At 39.5% G+C, this 19855-nt stretch overlaps 1 protein-coding gene across 4 annotated transcripts in view; it reads right to left on the reverse strand.

The window, feature by feature from the left end:
- LOC127578801 (extracellular sulfatase Sulf-2-like) overlaps positions 1-19855 on the reverse strand; it is a 247888-nt gene that overhangs the window by 178445 nt on the left and 49588 nt on the right. For 2 of the 4 annotated variants that reach the window (XM_052031263.1, XM_052031264.1), the window contains exon 2: positions 7244-7342. The gene's annotated coding sequence lies outside the window, so the exon portion shown is untranslated. Of the gene's footprint in view, positions 1-7237; positions 7343-19855 lie in introns of all 4 variants that reach the window. The other 2 variants (XM_052031261.1, XM_052031262.1) reach the window with 1 other exon arrangement.

Consider the following 19855-nt stretch of genomic DNA (forward strand, 5'->3'; position numbering starts at 1 on the left):
CCCACGCGCTCCCTAGAATCTCCTGATCTCCTGCCACCAATCTACACAAGCGGCAATTTACAATATCCAATTAACCCACTAGCACATCTTTGGGACATAGAAGGGAACTGGAACATGAGGAGAAAACCAACATGGTCAGAGGGAGAACATGCAAACTCCACACAGATGGTACCCAAGGTCAGGATTAAATCCAAGTCGCTGGAGCTGTGTGGCACCGGCTCGCACTGCAGCACCTCTGCACTGCCTATATTACTAAGGCAGGAAAGAAATAATATTTGTTAAAACTTCGAGGCATATGTTTCAACAACCATTGAAGCTACATTTCACTCCAGTTGCAAGTGCACGCAACATTGTCACTGTTAAGCCTGATTGTGGTGTGCAATTGTGATTACATTCATAATCCCAAATGCCCATTACAGTTTAAGTTAATGAGCCACTGCATTCAAGAACAGCTGTACACAGTCCATCCAACATATTAAGTAAACATCTGTAGAATCACATTGTGAAATGTCCTGAACCATGTCCAGATGTGTTTCTTTTCAAAAGAAATCAAACAGAGAATATTTCAATGAAAATTGGAAAATACTATTTACATTAGATTTGTTTGAGATTCCAGCCCTTCATTTGTCACTCTTCATGTGATATGATGAGTGGTCTATGAGATTAAAGACAAGGAATTCCATCCTTCTCTAATCTTCCAGGTATACTGAGATGTATCACTCTAATCCTTCGCATCTGACCCTGGCTCACCTTACCTCAGAGTGATCCCAGTTTCTCCCTTCTGATTCAGTAGGCCCAAACAGCAAATTTATTTGCACAAACTCCATCCACTGCCTCGTTCATATAGATTAACAACACAAATCATTACATTTTGTCAAGAATCAAAAATTCAAACAATAAATTCACAAAATAGCAGGGTAAAACCAGAAAGATGCCACACTGCAAGGCTGTTCTTCAAAGACTCCAATAAGATTGAGGCAAAATAAATGGTGCTTCACTTGTATCTAACCCATTAATCTGGAAATATGTAATGTTAATTATAATTGAATATATGAAAACATTTTTATGGCTGAATTATTGTACAAAGATATTTTGTGAATTTTAAATTAACAGAATATTTTCCACAATGGTCATGGAAAATTGCAGTGTGGGCTCTTCACCTACTTGAGAAGCACATAGCTAACATCTTCAAAGTCCACAGGACATGTTCTACTTATATATTTATGGCAAGATTTGCTTTGCTCAATTGCCTTGGGGAATTAAGATGAATGCTCCAGAGTTTTTCCTGATTTGATCAGGATTCTTTTTATTTCCTCAGGTTTTGTTTTGGCTTTCTCAGGAGAGTTCTTGATCTAGGAATGGGGAAATGATGAGCAACTGGGACAGTCTTAATGGGGAATGATACACGTGTTCCTGTTTTTGATTGTGTAATGTTGATTAAAAAAAACTTGCAACATTGGGACAACTCTATCCATCTAAAAAGTCCAAAGTTTCTGCAAACGCTGTAATGGACATTTTTAAAATAATTTCTCCCATGAGAATAAACAGTGGTAACACCCAGAACTAGCTAAAATAGAGCCACTGTGATGGGGTGACATTCTCCTTGTCTCAGAGGAAGTGATAGTATGTTTTAATGTAATCTACAAAAAGATGTCAAATTTATCATTTATAAAAGATGTGAAGAATTTAGCTATTACTAGGTCTACACATTAGTAAATTACACAAAGCAGATAAGCAAAATATTCAGGTTATGCTTCACTACACATTGAATGTTGCCCATAAAGGATTCTGAGAATGTAACCACATCCTGTAAATCTACTCAAGCTGCTCATTATCACTGCAACTGTAGATCCCTGGGAGATAATTATGAACAATTTTCAGCTTTGCAACAAGACCAGATAGTGCAATTCTACAGCCCCAAATTGAACACACACAATTTTTTCCTGAAGTCAAATGAAAATAGGTCAAATTCTGTAAAGATTGAACAAGTCTCTCCATCTATGAAGCAGATAATATTGAAACTCCTTCAACAAAAGACACACATGCACTTATGCACAAGACAAATTATAGGATAGTCACTTGGATGTAATGCAGAGGTAGAAGTTTTTCCTTGGTCAAATGCAGCATAAAGTTGGATAAAAGTGTGGTATTAAGCTTTCAAAATTAGTTCCATTAATAGGCTGAAGATGAATTCAATGTGTATGCTACTAATATTGTGCATTTAGCACATGCAACCAAGGATAAATTTGTACCCATTTCCTCTTGAGGCTTCTGACACTTCAACACTACTTCATTGCTCCACAATACAATGACAGATGAAGTGTAAAGTGGCCCAAACTAACACAGCATTTGAGAAGGTAACTTTTCATATAGATATCAGGAAAGGATGAATCTACAAGCAACCAACAAATGAAAGAATAGTATTATACTTGGGCCATTTTCTTTTGTACTTGCCTACTGGCTTGCATGGTCATTCTTACAGAAGCACACTCTTGGAGTGAAACACTATGCTGCACATTATGTTTCATTGTAAGTGACATTAGGATGGGTATCTTAAAATCAGCTTTGGAAAACATTTCTTTTTGACTTTAATAGGCATGTGAAAGCCAGGCAGAGCTTTTAATGTCATTGCATAATCTTGCATCGTTTATTCTCCCCATCACTGCATCAAAACAGATATGTCCACCCAGACAAATTGAATCAATGTTTTTTTTTTCAGTTTGCCTGAATAAGGAGTGCTTGGGGCAGTGATGGCATTGAAATTTGCTAGCCACAGGGTCAATCCACATTCTTCCTCAAATGGTGTTGACTCTTACATGTCCCAACTAATAATAAGCTATAATCTGTTTACATATATTCTGTCCAGTCAGCTTGAGTTCAAAAGTCTGTGTGGAGCAGCACACTACACAGTTATGCATAAACATTGACCTTAAATCCACAATAGATTTCTATCAATTGCAGGGTTATCTGTAGAGTCTCTGGTGAGAAAAGTTCTTGGTAAAATTCATCTTTCTTGAAAACTCACATTGTTATTTTGGAGGCCTTGTGCTTGAATTGCTGAAGTGTTCTTCTAAGCTTCTGGATTAGATGAAGGGACCCAGTCCCGAGGTTTACTGTTGTCCAGACATCAAGGATGAGGAACGGCATTCTGCCTAAGCCACTCACTCTTCTTTTTAGAAATCTACAATTCACCTATCTGCCTCTCAAACAAATTCCAGATTTCCTACGTCCACCGTCTGAGCTAGAAAGACATCCCATGTTAATTAATCATATTAATTGTTAAGTGGCAAGGTGTTTTTGACATCAATTTGGAACTTTTCTTTTATCAGTTAGCATCTATAATCCTTTAACATATTTTTACTATTTAACTCTTAATGGCATCAGTAATCCTGCAGACCTGTGGATCCTGTAAGTTAAATGAATATAAATCTAAAAACTGCAGCTTGAAGTCTGAAGTAAAAAAAAAACAGAAAGGGTCCTGGATTTGAAACATCTGTTTCTCTTTCCACAGATGCTGCCTGACCTGCTCAGCCTTTCCAGTATTTTCTGTTTTAAACCTCAAGAATATGTTTGCCCTGTTGAATGATGTAACAATGAGTTTCATACATATATCATGACACTCCAACTGTACTTGAGAAAAAAGACAAAAACAAAGGCTGAAATTTTGGATTTACTTGAAATTTAGGGATAAACTTGCAGCTAATACCAGAGCATAATCACTGCTTCCCTAGTGAACCTCAGACTGTTAATACTGAATATAATCCACCATCTCTAATGCCAAGGCAAGAGTCTGACGAACACCCTCGATTTGTCTGGATGAGTGCAATTCCAACATATGTCAAAAACACAACTTCATTCAGGAATAGACAGCCTGCTTAATTGGTATTTGATTCACTATCTCACACATTCGTACTTCCATCACTGGTACACTGTGGCTGTAAGGGTGTATAATATACAAAATACACCCCTGTTACTCATTGAGGCTTGTTCAGAAATACCTCCCAAATTTGTGACCTCTACCACCAAGGAACACGAGGACTTCAGAGACATGGGAGCACCATCACCCTTAGATTCTCCTCCAAGTCATACGCCAACCTGACTTGGAACTATATCACTGGTCCTTCACTGTCACTGGGTGTAATCCTGGAACTCCTACCCAACATCAATGTGGGTGGACCTTCACCAGAAAGACTAGAGTAAGTCAAAAAGGAGAGTCACCACCACCTTCTCAAGAACAATCAGGAAAGCAATAAATACTGGCCATACCAGTGCCCCCAGATCCTGAAAAGAAGAATATATAAGGAAAAATTATAATGATGGTGCCATATGGTCACACAGTCTATGCATAATAAGTGATGTGACCAGATGCTATTGGTGCAAATGAACCTTGCTGGTTTATATTCCTTCATGATTTCCCCTTCCTCAAGACACAGGAATATAGAAGTCACTGCAAAACCGACCAGCTGCAACCATCAAAATCACAGCAGTTCACCTCTAAGAAAGGTCAAAACAATACTGTCCTTTAACTCATTTTATTGGCTGGTTTAACACAGATGTTAGAAAATATTTCTTATCACAGGGGGTGATTCATCAGTTGAAACAGATGTCAAAGCAAGATGATTGAGACAAGGACAGGTCGAGCGAGCGAGTGGCCTTATTCATCAGAACTGATCTTATGATTTTGTTAGCTGTAGTGCTGAGTTCCCATTACAAGATTTTGACTGGAACATTCAAAGTATGGTAGCATTCAGCATTGACCATTGATGTCAGGTGACAAATTATTGCTGGCAGTGTAAACTACTGACAGATAAAAAACACCCAAAGGTGCAAGCCATTTTATTAATTATCACTGCAAACGAGTTTCAAACCAGGAGTGGTCAAACAAGTTTGGAAGTCTCTTTAAATCATAATGGTTATTCCAAGCATTGACTTTCAAAACTATACATTGCACTCCAGCACCAAGCACTGTTAATTACCATTTTTGTACGGTATTGTATTCAGAATTAATTTCAAAACCAGCTAATGATCTATCAATATTATCTCTAAAATATTCTAGAAAAAATATACTACAGATGAATCAAAGCCGAGATACTTCTTTGGACTTCAGGGGAATATTGGTTACAAAGACAGGGTAGGAAAATGGAGTTGAGAGAAAAGATCAGCTCAGCTTGATTTCATTGATTGGTAGAGAATCAGGAGTCAGTGGGGTCAAAGGGGGATTAAGATAAGGGTGGCAGGTAATGTACTCCTGCTCATGCTTTTTATATAATTTTTGCTGAAGAAAATTTCAGGTTTTAGATGCATTTAGTCTGTAGTTGTAACCTGGCTGGAGCACAATTTTCTCACACACCATACACTCATTTAAACTCATTTCATAAATGAAAGTTTTGGATAAAAGTCTCACTCATTTGAATTGCCTCACATGCAAACTCAACTAAAATTCCAAAAGTAATTATTCACAAATTAAATCCCAAAACAAAATTGGTGCTTTTGATTTTCATTGAAATAGCCAATACCATTGAAATTAGGTGAACATTGTATCTAAATAATACTCATATATCTACGCCTAATAGGAAGATTGGGATCTACACCTTGGAGATTAATTTTTAATATAACCTACAATTGTGCTCAAAATATAATAAGAACTTGGAATATACAATTACAAGAAAAGTTGAGTGTAATAGAGACGGAGGGCTACAATGTCTCTGGAAATCTGGGTTAACTTTTGGTTTAGGATCTAATAAATGAACACAATCGCAGAATTGTACTGATTTCTTTGAATAATTACATGCAGATGATTTAATGAGGATTTTATTGTCAAATAAGATTTATGATATTTCTCCTAGTGTAGGGCACCACCGTGAGAGAAGATTAGATTATCAGACATCGCACAAACTAGAAATGAACATGCAAAGTTCAACAGATCCACACAACTGAAACATGTCATATAGCCCATCATTTTCTGCATTCATGTGAGTCTCCTCTTGTTCAACTTCATGAAACCTCATTAGCACACCTTCCTAATACTTTTTTTTCCTCATGCACTTACCTAGCTTCTCCTTAAATGCATCTGAACTATTGGGCTCAACTATTCTTGTGATATTATTTCCAAAGTTCTTAATATATTTTAAGCACAGCCATTTTTTTTTGAATTCTTTATTGGATTCATTAATAACAATCTTATACTTATAGCAATATACTAATTTTTTTATCCTCTCAACAAAAGGAAGTTTCTTCTCTGCATCTTCCGTATCAAGTTTTTACCTAATGGCAATGATTATATTCAAAGATCTCAATAAAAATTAAAAATATCATCATTGTTTTGGCATTTAATTTGTGCACAGTTACTTATGGAATCCTGGTGCGAGATTGCCTTAAGTACCTCTATCAAGTCACCTCTTACCCTCTTTCTAGTCTGTCACAGTGTAAGCTCTCAGTTCTGGTATCAACTATTAATATAATAATACTATTCTGGTATCAATATTACTATGACTCTTCACAGTGCTCTTAGTATAGTCTAATCTTTACTCTGATGTTTAAAATAACTTTGGTTTTTAACCTTATCCCTCTGGAAACAAACTCATGTGCTTGGTTTGCTTTTTCTTCCCCATGGTCTTATCCTTTTAGTGAGATGTGAATCTATTTCAATGACATGTGCATCTGTTTTAGCGATTTCTGTAATTGTTTTAGCGATCTGTGTATGTTGAAAAAGGAAAGGATAGAATGAAGGCATAATTAAGAATGTTTACCTTGAAGATTTTTTAATGGTAGTGAGACCAATAGTGGAAAATATTTGATTTTCACATATAAAGAACACAGTAAAGTTAAAGACTGAGACAGACTCAATATTCAAAGGAAAGCTCCAGTTGCTCATCCAGGTTTCCTGAGACCACACATTAAATGCAAACAAAGTGGGAAGATCGTTGAACAATTTACATGTATTTACCAATATCTTAGCACCTGAAATAGACCAGATACACGTCACCCTTTGATTTTCATAGGTTCATGTAGGAAATCATCTGGTCTTCACGAAGAACTATCTAATACTGTTGAGGCTGAAGTCAGCAATTTAGTAATTTGAGGGACTTAATCTTGCATTCCAGCCACATTGATTACTGGGTAGTATAATTTTATTGCAAAGCTATTAAAATTATTATAATCTCTCATAGCATTTTTTTCCGGTCAACACAATACTGTAATTAGATACATGTCCTTCTCTATTAAGTATGCTCCTTACCTTTACCTTCTATATTTTGAACCTTGAGAGGGGATCGGGCAGTACTGGTGTTGCTAATCTGCTCGCTTCCTGTAAGGTCATTTGGCATGGAAGGTACGTGTCCACCTAAAACAACATTTGTAATGTTGGATTACTCTACAGGAAAGTAATTTCAAAGAAACAATGAAATTAAAGTTTGATTACTGATTAAATCATCAGACTTTGTCTACCTCACAAGCAAGTTAATAAATCACAATGAGATTCCGTAAGTAAAGAATCATCTGAGAATGCATCCAGAAGTATGTTGACTCCAAAATCAGCACCATGTATTTTTTTTGTGTGCTTGTATGAAGAATTTGAATACATTGAAAGGAAATTCTAAAATTATTTTGATATTAAATATAAAAATAGTGGCCAGATTTGGGACTCTATATGTAGAACCCCCAAAAGCCCATTCAGGGGTTATGTTACATTTACATTTGAGGACCATCTACTTTACTCGTTTGTAAAGGATCACAGTAACATTGTGATCTCATCTCATTGGCCAACTTCACCATGTTTGACCCCTGGGGATAAGAAACTTAGCCGTGGAAAGTCATTTCAACAATCTGGCAAGAAGGAAAGAAAATAAAGTTAACCCATGAGTTTATTGATGTGGTAATAGAAAATGTAATATACTTTTAGACATAACTAATAACTGCACAATCCCAAACATTTTTCTAGAAGGTATGAAAAATGATTTTATGCTTAAGGTATCATGAGACACAACAAAATAATGAGTGCCGAGCATTTGGCAGAACTGTGGTATTTTCCACAGCTCATCTAAGGACATATCAAATAGCTCAACATGCAAAAAGCTGGAGGAACTACCTGGCAGTATCTATGGAGAGAAATAGACAGTCCAGATGAAGGGTCTCGGTCAGAAATCTTGGCTGTCCATTTCTCTCTATAGATGCTGCCTGACCTGCTGAGTTCCTCCCACTTTTTGTGTGTTTCTCCAGATTCCGGCATCTGCAGTCTCTTGTGCCTCCCTATCAAGTGGTTTATGTTTTGCCAGTAGTTCTGTGCCCAAAGAATAGAAATGTTTCATTGGGATGGGGCAATCCAGGCATTTCTCCAGTCAGGGTTCAGATCTTTAAAAGCTCACAATTCTTGCTTCCACACATTAGGGATCCTTTCAGACTCACCACTGCTTTATGATGCATTAGAACATGTGCCATCAAAATTACTTTTTAAAAAAATTGTTCTGGAAAAAAAATGTTAAAATCAAACATGGGCTAATGCCTTAAGTCTGTAAGCACCTTTGATGAATGAAGGCTGTCAAATGTGCAAGCACCAGTGTTGCAGAGAATCATGATTAGCGAGTTCATTTTAAATAAATCTCTGTTGTCCACATGAGCAGACAGACGAGATAGAAAAATGTGCATGTCAAGGGTCAAAATGAACTAGAAATCTAGTTGGCGTCTACCATTTATTATCAAGAGAACAGACTAGAAGAGAAATCCATAAACACAGCAAATTGTGTAAATTTACTAGTGACAAGGTTGATACTGAAAAGGAAGGTGATTGAGTGTTGTTATGTTCAAGATCGATTATGGAATTCTTTGCATCTTTCATGTCGTATTTATACCATGGTTATACTGTATTTTAAGAAACCAAATATCGGTGAAATTAATCAAATTCGTGAAATATAATATCACAATCTCTCTCTCTCTCTCTCTCTCTCTATCACAGGCTGGAATAAAGGCAATCAGCATGGTTTGTTGGCTTCCAGTTGGCTTATCCTGAAACCATTTCCAAGAACTATGCGAACAAGGATCTGTTCAAAATTGTAAACGGAGGTTTCTGCTACCTATTACATTGGATACTACTATGGTACCAGTTCCAGTTCAGGAGCTTGGAGTGCTTATATTACAGAATCCACTTCTATAGATTTAGCAGTGGAATTAGAAAATTATATCTGATTTCAGGGAATAATGGATAAAAATGCTAAGACAACTTTCACTCAAAACAAAAAGAAACTTTGAGGATAGTTCAATCAATTGAGGACCTATATTTACAGCAGTTGCCCATTATGTAATTCGTGTATTTCCAATAAATGAGGAAGTAAGATGGATACATAGATGCAAGTCCGTATGCAACAAAAGAAAATAATGACACATGAAGGATGACAAGCTGAGTAGTCAATAAGGGAAGATTATGAAGAAATAACAGAACTTAATTTGTGTTATTCCATGCTGTGTTGGAAACAATCACCTACAATATAACAAAAGCAATTGATAACACATTATTATTCAAGGAAGTGATTTCCAAAGGTCATTTTTTAAATAAATCTCTTCAACTATTCAAGGTACTGTTTAAATAGATTAGATTTATACAATTCTGCCACATGTAGGAAAATGGCTTAGATCATATACAAGGGGAGAAAGTGAAAGCAATGGGCAGTACATATTAACAATGAGAGAACAGGAGGTAAGAGCCTAAAGGCATTGACAAAAAGAAAGGTTTTCTGGGTGAGGGAGGGAGGGACATTCAAAACTTTGCAAACAGTGGTGAGGTTACAATTTCAGAAGAAAATCAAAGAGGAAAGGGTCACAGGCCCTAAAACACCAAAAGGCTCAGAAGTGTTAAATTATCATGGAACATTGCTGGAAGATGGTTGGAACAAACTGATTAGATTTACATAACTTTACAAAATATTGTGCATTTATCTTAAAGACTGCTCCTGAACTTATATCGCAGACCACAAGCAAAGTCGTTCAAAATACTTAGTTTTGTTCTTTAGTGGCCCACCCTTCACATCACTTAGGACACGTACAACTTTATCATACAAGGAGCCTTGATGTTTTCAAACCCAGGATCTAGGTACAACTTCATGCTGTTTGCCAACAAGATGAGGGCCACTTTGAATACATTTCTCCCCCTGTTCTCTGGAAATTTGTGCATTAGATCACTCCAGACACAACACAATTGTTATCTCCAGATAAAATGGGAAACTGTTTGGCTGATTGCTGTAACACAGAAGCCACACCTGCACCATGTATCTTAACATCTGGACCACCTTGCACATGATGATCAGGCTCTTTCCTGTAATCAAGAGTGAGTGCCACTCTTGCAAACAGTTTCTGTTTCAACACACCTGTCTTAAGTACTGTCTGGGCTCTGTCAGCTAATAACTGGTAAATTATGTTTGTGGTAACAATTGGAGTGTGAGAGGCCATGGCATTTGGATTAGGTACTATGTCTTAGCAGGATCCTTAGGAAAAGCATCTCTCTAAAATGGACTTTCTTATTGCTTGTTTAGCCAGTGCAGGCCTCCTGAATGATGAAGCTGGTGGTATTCTGTGGGACTTCCTCCACTGCCTTCCTTATCATACTACATTTTTTTGCTCCTGTTGCTCTTAAGCTTGCAATTTAAGTCCCTTAGGCTCTAGGTTTTCATTCTGCCTTCCCTCTGATACTGGCTGCTGCCATTGGACATTTAGATGGATCTCAGATGGCAACAAAGAGGCATACAGGATTGAGATAGATCGCTCATTGAGTGGTGTTGCAACAACAACCTCACACTCAACGTCAGGAATTGATTCTGACGGGGAAGTCGGGAGAGCACACACCAGTCCTCATTGAGGGGTCAACGGTGGAAAGGGTGAGCAGCTTCGAGTTCCTGGGCGTCAATATCTCAGAGGATCTATCTTGGGCCCAACACATTGATGCAATCACAAAGAAAGCATGCCAGCAGCTCTACTTCATTAGGAGTTTGAGGAGATTTGGTACGTTACCAAAGGCTCTTGCAACTTTCTACAGATGTGCGGTGGAGAGCGTTCTGCCTGGTTGCATTAATGCCTGGTATGGAGGCTCCAATGCACAGGATCACAAGAGTCAGCAGAGGGTTGTAGACTCAGCCAGTTCCATCACAGGCATAACCCCCCACCCTGCCATTGAGGACATCTTCAAGAGGTGGTGCCTCGAGAAGGTGGCATCTATCATTAAGGACCCTCACCATCTGGGACATGCCATCTTCACATTATTACCATCAGGGAGGAGGCACAGGAGCTTGAAGACCCACACTCAACGTTTTAGGAACAGCTTCTTCCCCTCCGACATCAGGTTTCTGAACGGTAGTAAGTAATAGTAATTGTTAAATTTCAACGTTACTTTTTATGCCTTGCACTGTACTGCTACTGTAAAACAACAAATTTCATGACATATGTCAGTCATAATAAACCTGATTCTGATTGTGCAATATACAGCACATAGCAAAGATGTCTGTGGGGTGTTTTCTGCAGGGGAAACCTGAACTGATGCAGGCACCGGAGTGTCTTTTTCAGAGGGTGAATAGCACTCACCGTGATTCTTTTGCCTCCACGGCTCACCTTTTAGCAACACCCAGCTGTTGTGGTAGGACTGCGAGACAGTGGAATTTTTACCAATGGAAATATTCAGTGATGATGCTGAGGAAGCTCATCTTGTACTGTATCATAAACAGCACAGTCCAACTAAGCCAAAGCAACAATCAAAATGACCAAGTTAAACGCTATTGCTAACATGGGGTCTAGATTAAAGACTGATTCACAATTTATGTTTAAAGATGAAAGTGGCCATTATCTGTTTGGGCAGGGGTATTTTCAGTTCTAGACGCATTATTCAGCACAAAGACCTGTAAGGGTGAGGCAAATGTTGCTTCATATCCTTTCAGAACACCAACATTGGAAACTAAAATATAGTTCTGGTAGTGCACTAGATTAACATCTTAGAATTTATTTTAAGACTCAATGTGCAGGTACAATTACAACAGACAGAAGTGTAAAGAAGGCAATAAATGTATACATTTACAAAGCTGAAGTAAAACTGAAAGGGTAGACCTGGAGTTTTGCTCAGTGACTTTTTTGGTTATTCTCTCTATTCCTATGCATAGACTGTGAATGTTTGTTCACACACATGCAGATGCATGCAGCTTTGGTTCTTGTTTCTTGTGCCATTCATTAATCTCTCACACCCCTTTCATCCTTCCATCCCATCCCTAATCAGGAATGCATGGCTAACTGCCATCATCATTTCATGCAAGTGACCGGGTGAAACAACATATCAGTCGAATGAAAAGAACCAATTCCATTCTTTCTTTGATGGCAACAACTTTCCCTGACAAATTAGTATCTTTTTATCTACCACAATCAGGGCAGCCTCTGGCAGCTCCATGGGACGATTACTGAGATAAATCATGTGAAAGGAGGAGGTGATCATACTGTAAGTGACCTTAAACAGCTGGCACATTTTTATTTTGATTCTCAGTCACTGGATTAACAGAATATCCTGCATGTATAATCAATGACTTCTTCAAGCTGCTGTAGTGCCCCAATCCAGAGTTCAACAAGGAAAGAAAGGAATTTAAAAACAGCACAGCTTAATTAATTTTCCTTTTCAGGTCAGCATCTGCCATTTTTACTTTCCAGCTGTGCACGTAATGGTACCGTGCAAATAACATTTCATGGTAAATGGGGTAGAGAACAAATTGAAGAGGAAATGCTTCGCTTTCTGAAAAAATGCTGGAAGTCTCCCCAGGAGGATGCCTAAAACCTTTCAATTTTCCACAGATTTCTTCTACCAGTCTTTCTCCAACCTCTTCACTCTTCCCGAGTAAGGCTCTTGTGGAATCAGTCAGTACAATGTTCAATGAAACTGAATTACTCTCATTTATTTCTTTCCTCTCATACCTCCATCCTGGAACTCTATACCATGCTCAGACTCTAGACCAACTCACTCTCCTGACATAAATTCTAATAGATGGGAGACACAGGACGGCATCCGACAAGTGAGCAGTCATTCAAACTTACACAAGTAAACTACCTGAAAGTCATTCCACTTTGTTTGATTTTGAATACCTGGGAAGGAGATGATCAGCTTTGAGAGTATTTATAATCAAATCATTTGAAATACTTTTCATCAATGCCCACATATCAGTATATGTGTGCTCAAGATACAGGAGGACATCCAGTATTTGTTGAACTATTAACAACCAGTTTATGAACATCTCCAAATGCTCAGAGGGATTGGTTTAAACACAAGGAAGAAAGAATGAATTTAAGCACTGGAAGAGCTGAATAACAAAGATGCAGGTCACTTGAGGCAAATTGTGAATCAGAACAGAGATGTAGATCTGTGACTGTTAGCAACGAATTCAAGTCAGAATGTTATGGGCTTAACTCTGACAGAAGTACACATTCAAGGCACTCTTCAGTGCAGTACAAATGAAATGTTACACTGCTGGAGGTGCCACTTTTTGGATAAGATATCAAACCAAACTCCTGAGTGCCATTTCAGGTGAATGTAAAAATCTCATGGCAATTTTGTAAGGTAGGCAAGGCAGTTTTCCAGATTTCTGGACCAGCATTTATCACACAACCAGTATTAGTTTGTCAAGCTGCTGTTTGGTAATTAACTATCCTACTACAACTGAGACTAAACTTTGAAATACATTCATTGGGTCTGAAACGTGGGATCTCTAAAAAGATGCTGTATAAATGCACCTAGAAAAAATAAACACTCAAATGAGACTCAAGGTTAGAAGAATTTTTTTCACTTGAATTGAACTTGTGATCGAAAATTTTATGGAGTATATCGAAGGGAGAGCCTTTGTCAGTTGAAAGGTCTTTGCCAATACAATACCCTTAAAGTTTCTCAGTCAGTAGATCAGTCATGGTCCCTCAGCCAACATTTTACTCCTTAAAATCACCATCGTACAAAATACAAATCATCTATGGATATTTAGAACTTGCTAAACTGCCCACACATAAATATATTATTAGTTTGGACAACTCTCCTTTTTAAAATATACAGAGTCATAGAGAGATACAGCACGGAAACAGTTCCTTTGACCAGCTGTCAAGCCAACAATCAAGCAGCCAGTTTTACACTTATTCTACCCTCCCCACATTCCCATTAACTCCCTCCTCCCAGATTCTACCATTACGCGAGGAATAATTTATAATCACCAACTAACCTACCAACCTGCATATCTTTGGGATGTGGGGGAAAACCAGAGCACCCAGAGAAACCCATGCAGTCACAGGGAGAACATGTAAACTCTACACAGACAGCATCCGAAGTCAGGATTGAACCCAGGTCGCTGAAGCTGTGAGGCAGCAGCTCTATCAGCTGCACCACTCTGCTGCCTCCCAAAATGCATGCCTGTCTTTATGATGAAATTAACATAAATGTTTTTAGGACACTTGCATCACAGCAAATGGCACTGTTAAAAACACACTAAAATAGTCAAAATTAATGTGCCTTGTATAACAAATATTCTTTGTTAATTCAGGAGTATTATTCAGACCTCCTGTAAGAGCTCATATCGCTGGTACCTGTGGGTAATATTATCTTGAACTATATCAAAAGTAGGTGATTTTACTGTGCAGAGAGAGGAAAACAAAACAAATGATATTTCTTTACCCAGGGTTGTCAGAGCAGAAGTACAAGTTCCCATCATAGGCTATGCTTTTGAGAATGTATGAGAATGAACACCCAGGGGCTGAAGTCGCTGGGTAGGTGACATTGTTGAGCAGCATTTTCAAACAGCATGACTGAGATGGCCGTTTTCTTTGTCTATATAATCTATCTGGAATTGGAAGCAGCAGTCACTTTGGTGACGTTTATCAATATTTCTTGCATTCTTCTGTTGGCCAGCCTCAGGATTAATTACCAGGGTCGATAGGCATCATTAATGGCTGGTGGAGCCATCTACTTCAAAGATGATGTATACAAAAGATCCTCAAAGCCCAGACACAGGGCAGTGACAATATCTACAAAAGGATGAAATAGTTTATGGTCTACAAGGATTAGAGTAGGTTGTGCATTCTAGTTGCAAAAATTGTTTAAATTTCATCTTAATATACTACACAAGCTTCACAGCAGATTCAATATCATTATAGCTAATTATATAACAGGTTTAATATAGTTTTATTTCTTTTATTGAAGATATTTTCCTAAATGTAGTTTAACAGCTCTGGATATTGTTTCTTCTACAGGAATGGAACTTGCACTGATTGACTTGCCTCCTAACACTTTAAAGCCTGTCAACTAGCTACAATGCATAAGGCAAGAATATGAGAGAATATGCCCATTTCCCTGGATGAATGTAACACAAGCAATGCTCAAAAAGGTCAACACCGTCCCAAACATTCATTCTTTCCAAGTGACTACAGTGTCTACCGTCTACAAAAAGCACCACAGTTATTTACGTAAGCCATTCCAACAGCACCTCCCAAACCTGTGACCTTAACCAAGAAGCATAATAGCCTTAGGCGCATGGAAACATCGCTGCAGATTCCTCTGAGTCACACACCATCCTAACTTGATTGTCACTGGTTCTAAATTTCATTCCATTAGTACCTTTCCCAGAAAGACAGCACTAATTCAAGAAAGCAGTCCACCATTATCATATCAAGGGCAATTAGAAGGAGGTAATATATGGTGCCTCGTCAATGATGTTCAGATCCCCAAAAAAATGAATAAAAGATACTTCTTTACTTGATGTCAGTAATCAACCCTCCTCTTTATAATAAAAACATGATAATAATCCAGTATGAACACACTTTCCATTCTTTTTAATCAGGTCAATTCTTTGGTAAATGCAATGATTTTATCCTCTGCTCTTAATTTTCTTAATGTACATTGAAGACAATTTATCTGATTCCAATCAATGCAAGTATATTTCATGGTGTGAAATGTTGAACTATATGAACATTGTAATGTTCACTTCAATCAAACATTCAAGTTAATGAAATTCAGATTCCAATATTAGGAATGTATTCATTAAAGTGACATATTCGAATAATTCAAAATGAATCTGCATTTAAAGCAAAATGTGATCGTCGAGAATTTGCTAAAAGGTTGATACCATACCAAATGTGCCCATTGCCCAGCAACTTGTATCAAGAAAGAGATACATTGTGAATTACCATAACCAGATGGACAATTTACACCAGCAACATTAGCTTTATGAAAATTGTATCCTGCTCTATACCACCCTATGATTTGCATGAGGTTGTTCCTTTGCACATTAAATACCCATTAAACACTACTGAAAATTAAGTCCAGTGATTAAGGGACTTCTAACAATGTGATAATTGTCACTGACTGTCAACCAGCTTCCTGCAATAATAAAATACTATGGATGCTAGAAATCTGAAATAAAAGTAGAAATGTTGGAAACAGTAAATCAGACCACAGCTGTTAAGAAAGAAAGTGTTTCAGGTTGATGATGCTCCATCAAATAGATTCTAAGTGAGAATTTCCAGAACTTTCTGCTTTTATACTCACCAGCCTCACTTGGTGAGAAAAAATAAGTATTTAAGCATTATTTAAGATTGTGAAATGTTGTTGGAGATTTATCAAAATATCAGCTGCTAAAGTTAATTTTTTCTTGCGTTTTTTTCTGCTTATCTTAATCCACTCTGTATTTTGCTCTCCCGAATTCACTTTCTGGGCCCAATTTGACGTTGATGATCCACATTAACTCATTTTAATTTATCTTCATTAATGTTCTGTTTATTTCTCTATTAACCTCATTTGTTAAGGAAGTAAGATCACCAAGGTCTCAGGTGCTCTGTAGAGTTCCTCATTCTATTGTCAACCTCCATTTCCACCACAACTGTTGGCAAAAAAATTAGAAACCTAAGCATCTATGAAGTTTAACTAATAGGACAATGCTCTTCCTAATCAAAAACCTGGCAAATGTCATAATGCATGCATCAATGTAAAATTGTGCATGTCTCATTTGTTAGTCTCTCTAGCATCTTTCAGGAAAGAAGAAGAACACGGAGCCAGTCTAAAATCAAATGTAAAATGTTGCAATCAGCAATAATCAACATTTTAGCCAATGTGAAGTGGTAGGAAATTTCTCCTTATTCATTACAATCAGATTTAAAACAGTGGAAATTGTTCAGTGAGAATACAGACTACTCGGTTACCACCAGTGGTATCAGGTTATCACTGAAGGTATAAATAGGCAAACTGCATCAAGCTGAAGTACCCTCCAAATATATTTAATGGACTTAAAGCATTTACTTGCAAATTGTATACAATAGATCTCAGACATTCCTGCGATGTGTACTCCTAAACTTGAGGACAGACATGATTAATCAATGTTTGAGACATACAGCATGGAATCAGGCCCTTCAGCCCACTAAGAGCATGCCAATCATTAAGCACGTTTACATTAATCCCTTTTTTTCCCATTCTCTCCACATTTTTATCAACTACCCCAGATTCTATGGTTCACCTACACGAGAGGACATTTACAGTGGCCAAGTAACCTACCAACTCACCCCCCCCAAAAACACTGGGGATGGACACAATTTTTTGTTCAGATCTGAGATTTTGTGCGTTGAATTTAGTTTAAGCAGCCTTTCCATTTCAAATGCACCTGGCATGCATGACTATGGACGACATATGACTTTAAAATAGGAGACCTGTGCACCTTTCTTCTCTGAATCCCCTTTAAACCTATGTGATGTTGGTTCTCTATGTAATGTCAAATACTAATATTGCTTTGTAGCAACTCACCATCCGAGCAAGTGAACCGGCTCGGCGGTCGGGTGGCACGTCGTCGGAGCGGTGAGGCCCAAGATGGCATTGGGCCTTCGTCTTCCCCAAGCAACGGGGAGAACCCGCGCGCGGGAAAAGTTTGATGACATAGCGCATACGTCATTTCTGTTTTCGGTGGGCGGGAACCGTTCCTCTTAAAAGGCCCGCGCAAGGCGGGAAAATAAATCAGTTTTTGTTCTGCAACCCACTGACTAGTGTCTTGCTTTCACATTGTGGTAGCAGCCGCTACACTGGTGACCCCAAACGGATTTTGGACCTGCACAATGGACAACAACACAGCAGCCAACACAGTGGCACTCAAGCTGCCCACCTTTTGGACGCTTCGGCCCAGCGTCTGGTTCGATCAGGCTGAAGCACAATTCCAACTTCGACAGATCACCTCCAACTCCACAAAGTACTACCACGTGGTGAGCTCTCTGGACCAGGAGACAGCCACCCAGGTCGGAGACTTAATCCATTCTCCTCCGGAGGAGGATAATTACCCAGCTTTCAAAGACCTTCTTATTCGGACCATTGGCCTCTCCTGTCGCAAGCACGCCACCCACCTGCTTCATCTCAACGGCCTGGGGGACAGATCCCCATCAGCCCTAATGAACAAGATGCTGGCCTTGGCTAAGGGACACAAGCCTTGCCTAATGTTCGAACAGGCCTTCCTTGAACAACTACCCGATGACATTCACCTGCTGTTGGCCGACACCGATTTCAGCAACCCACGAGGTAGCTGCCTGGGCAGATGTCCTGTGGAAGGCCAAACGCGAGAGCGGGTCGTCCATCGGCCAAATCGCCAGCCTGCAAGCCCAACACCTACCTAAACCAGTCCCAGCAACTGAGCGACCACACCCCAGAAACACAGATGACGACACTGGCGACCAGCTGTGTTTCTATCAGAGGTGGGGCGTGGAGGCCTGTTGATGCCGCCCACCCTGCAAGTTTCAGGAAAATGCCAGGGCCAGCCGCCGCTGATGGCTACAACGTCTGGCTGCCAACACAGCCTCCTATTCGTTCGGGACAAGCAGTCTGGGCATCGTTTCCTCATCGATACTGGAGCAGAGGTCAGTATTTTGCCCCTGACCGGCCACAACACTCATAACAGGCAACAAGGTCCTGTACTCAATGCTGCAAACGGCACAACGATACAAACTTTCGGTACCCGTACAGTTCAATTACAATTCAGCGACAGCCGTTTTACCTGGAATTTTACCCTTGCCGCCGTCGCCCGGCCAGTCCTGGGAGCCGATTTCCTTGGGGCCCACAGCCTGTTAGTCGACCTGTGAGGGAAGCGGCTTGTGCACTCCAGAACTTTCCAAACCTACCCCCTGGGAGAAGCCAGTCTACCAGCCCCGCGCCTGGACTCCGTTTCCCTGTCTGGCAACGAGTTCACCGAGCTCCTAGCTGAGTTCTCTTCGGTTTTGGCACCTCAGTTTACAAATTCGATGCTCAAACACGGGGTGCAGCACCACATCATTACCACAGGGCCACCCCTTCATGCCCGAGCACGACGACTACCTCCAGACAAGCTCTGCCTGGCAAAGGAAGAGTTCCGCCACATGGAGGAGCTGGGGATCGTTCGCAGGTCAGACAGCCGCTGGGCCTCCCCCCTGCACATGGTCCCCAAAGCCACCACCCCGGACCGCTACCCCATCCCTCACATCCAGGACTTTGCAGCAAACTTACACGGGGCCCGCATCTTCTCCAAGGTGGACCTCGTCCGGGTATACCACCAAATCCCGGTCCACCCTGACGACGTCCCCAAAACTGTGCCTATCACTCCATTTGTCCTCTTCGAATTCCTTCAAATGCAGTTCGGCCTTAAGAACGTCGCGCAGACTTTCCAGCGGCTGATGGACGCGGTAGGCCGAGACCTGGACTTCGTGTTCATTTACTTAGATGACTTACTAATCACCAGCTGTGACCGCCAAGAACACCTTTCCCACCTCTGCCAACTGTACTCCCGTCTCCGTGATTTCAGCCTCACTATCAACCCGGCCAAGTGCCAATTCAGACTTGACTCTATTGATTTCCTCGGCCACAGAATCA

Source organism: Pristis pectinata, chromosome 16 (genome assembly GCF_009764475.1).
Source record: "Pristis pectinata isolate sPriPec2 chromosome 16, sPriPec2.1.pri, whole genome shotgun sequence".
Taxonomy (NCBI): domain Eukaryota; kingdom Metazoa; phylum Chordata; class Chondrichthyes; order Rhinopristiformes; family Pristidae; genus Pristis; species Pristis pectinata.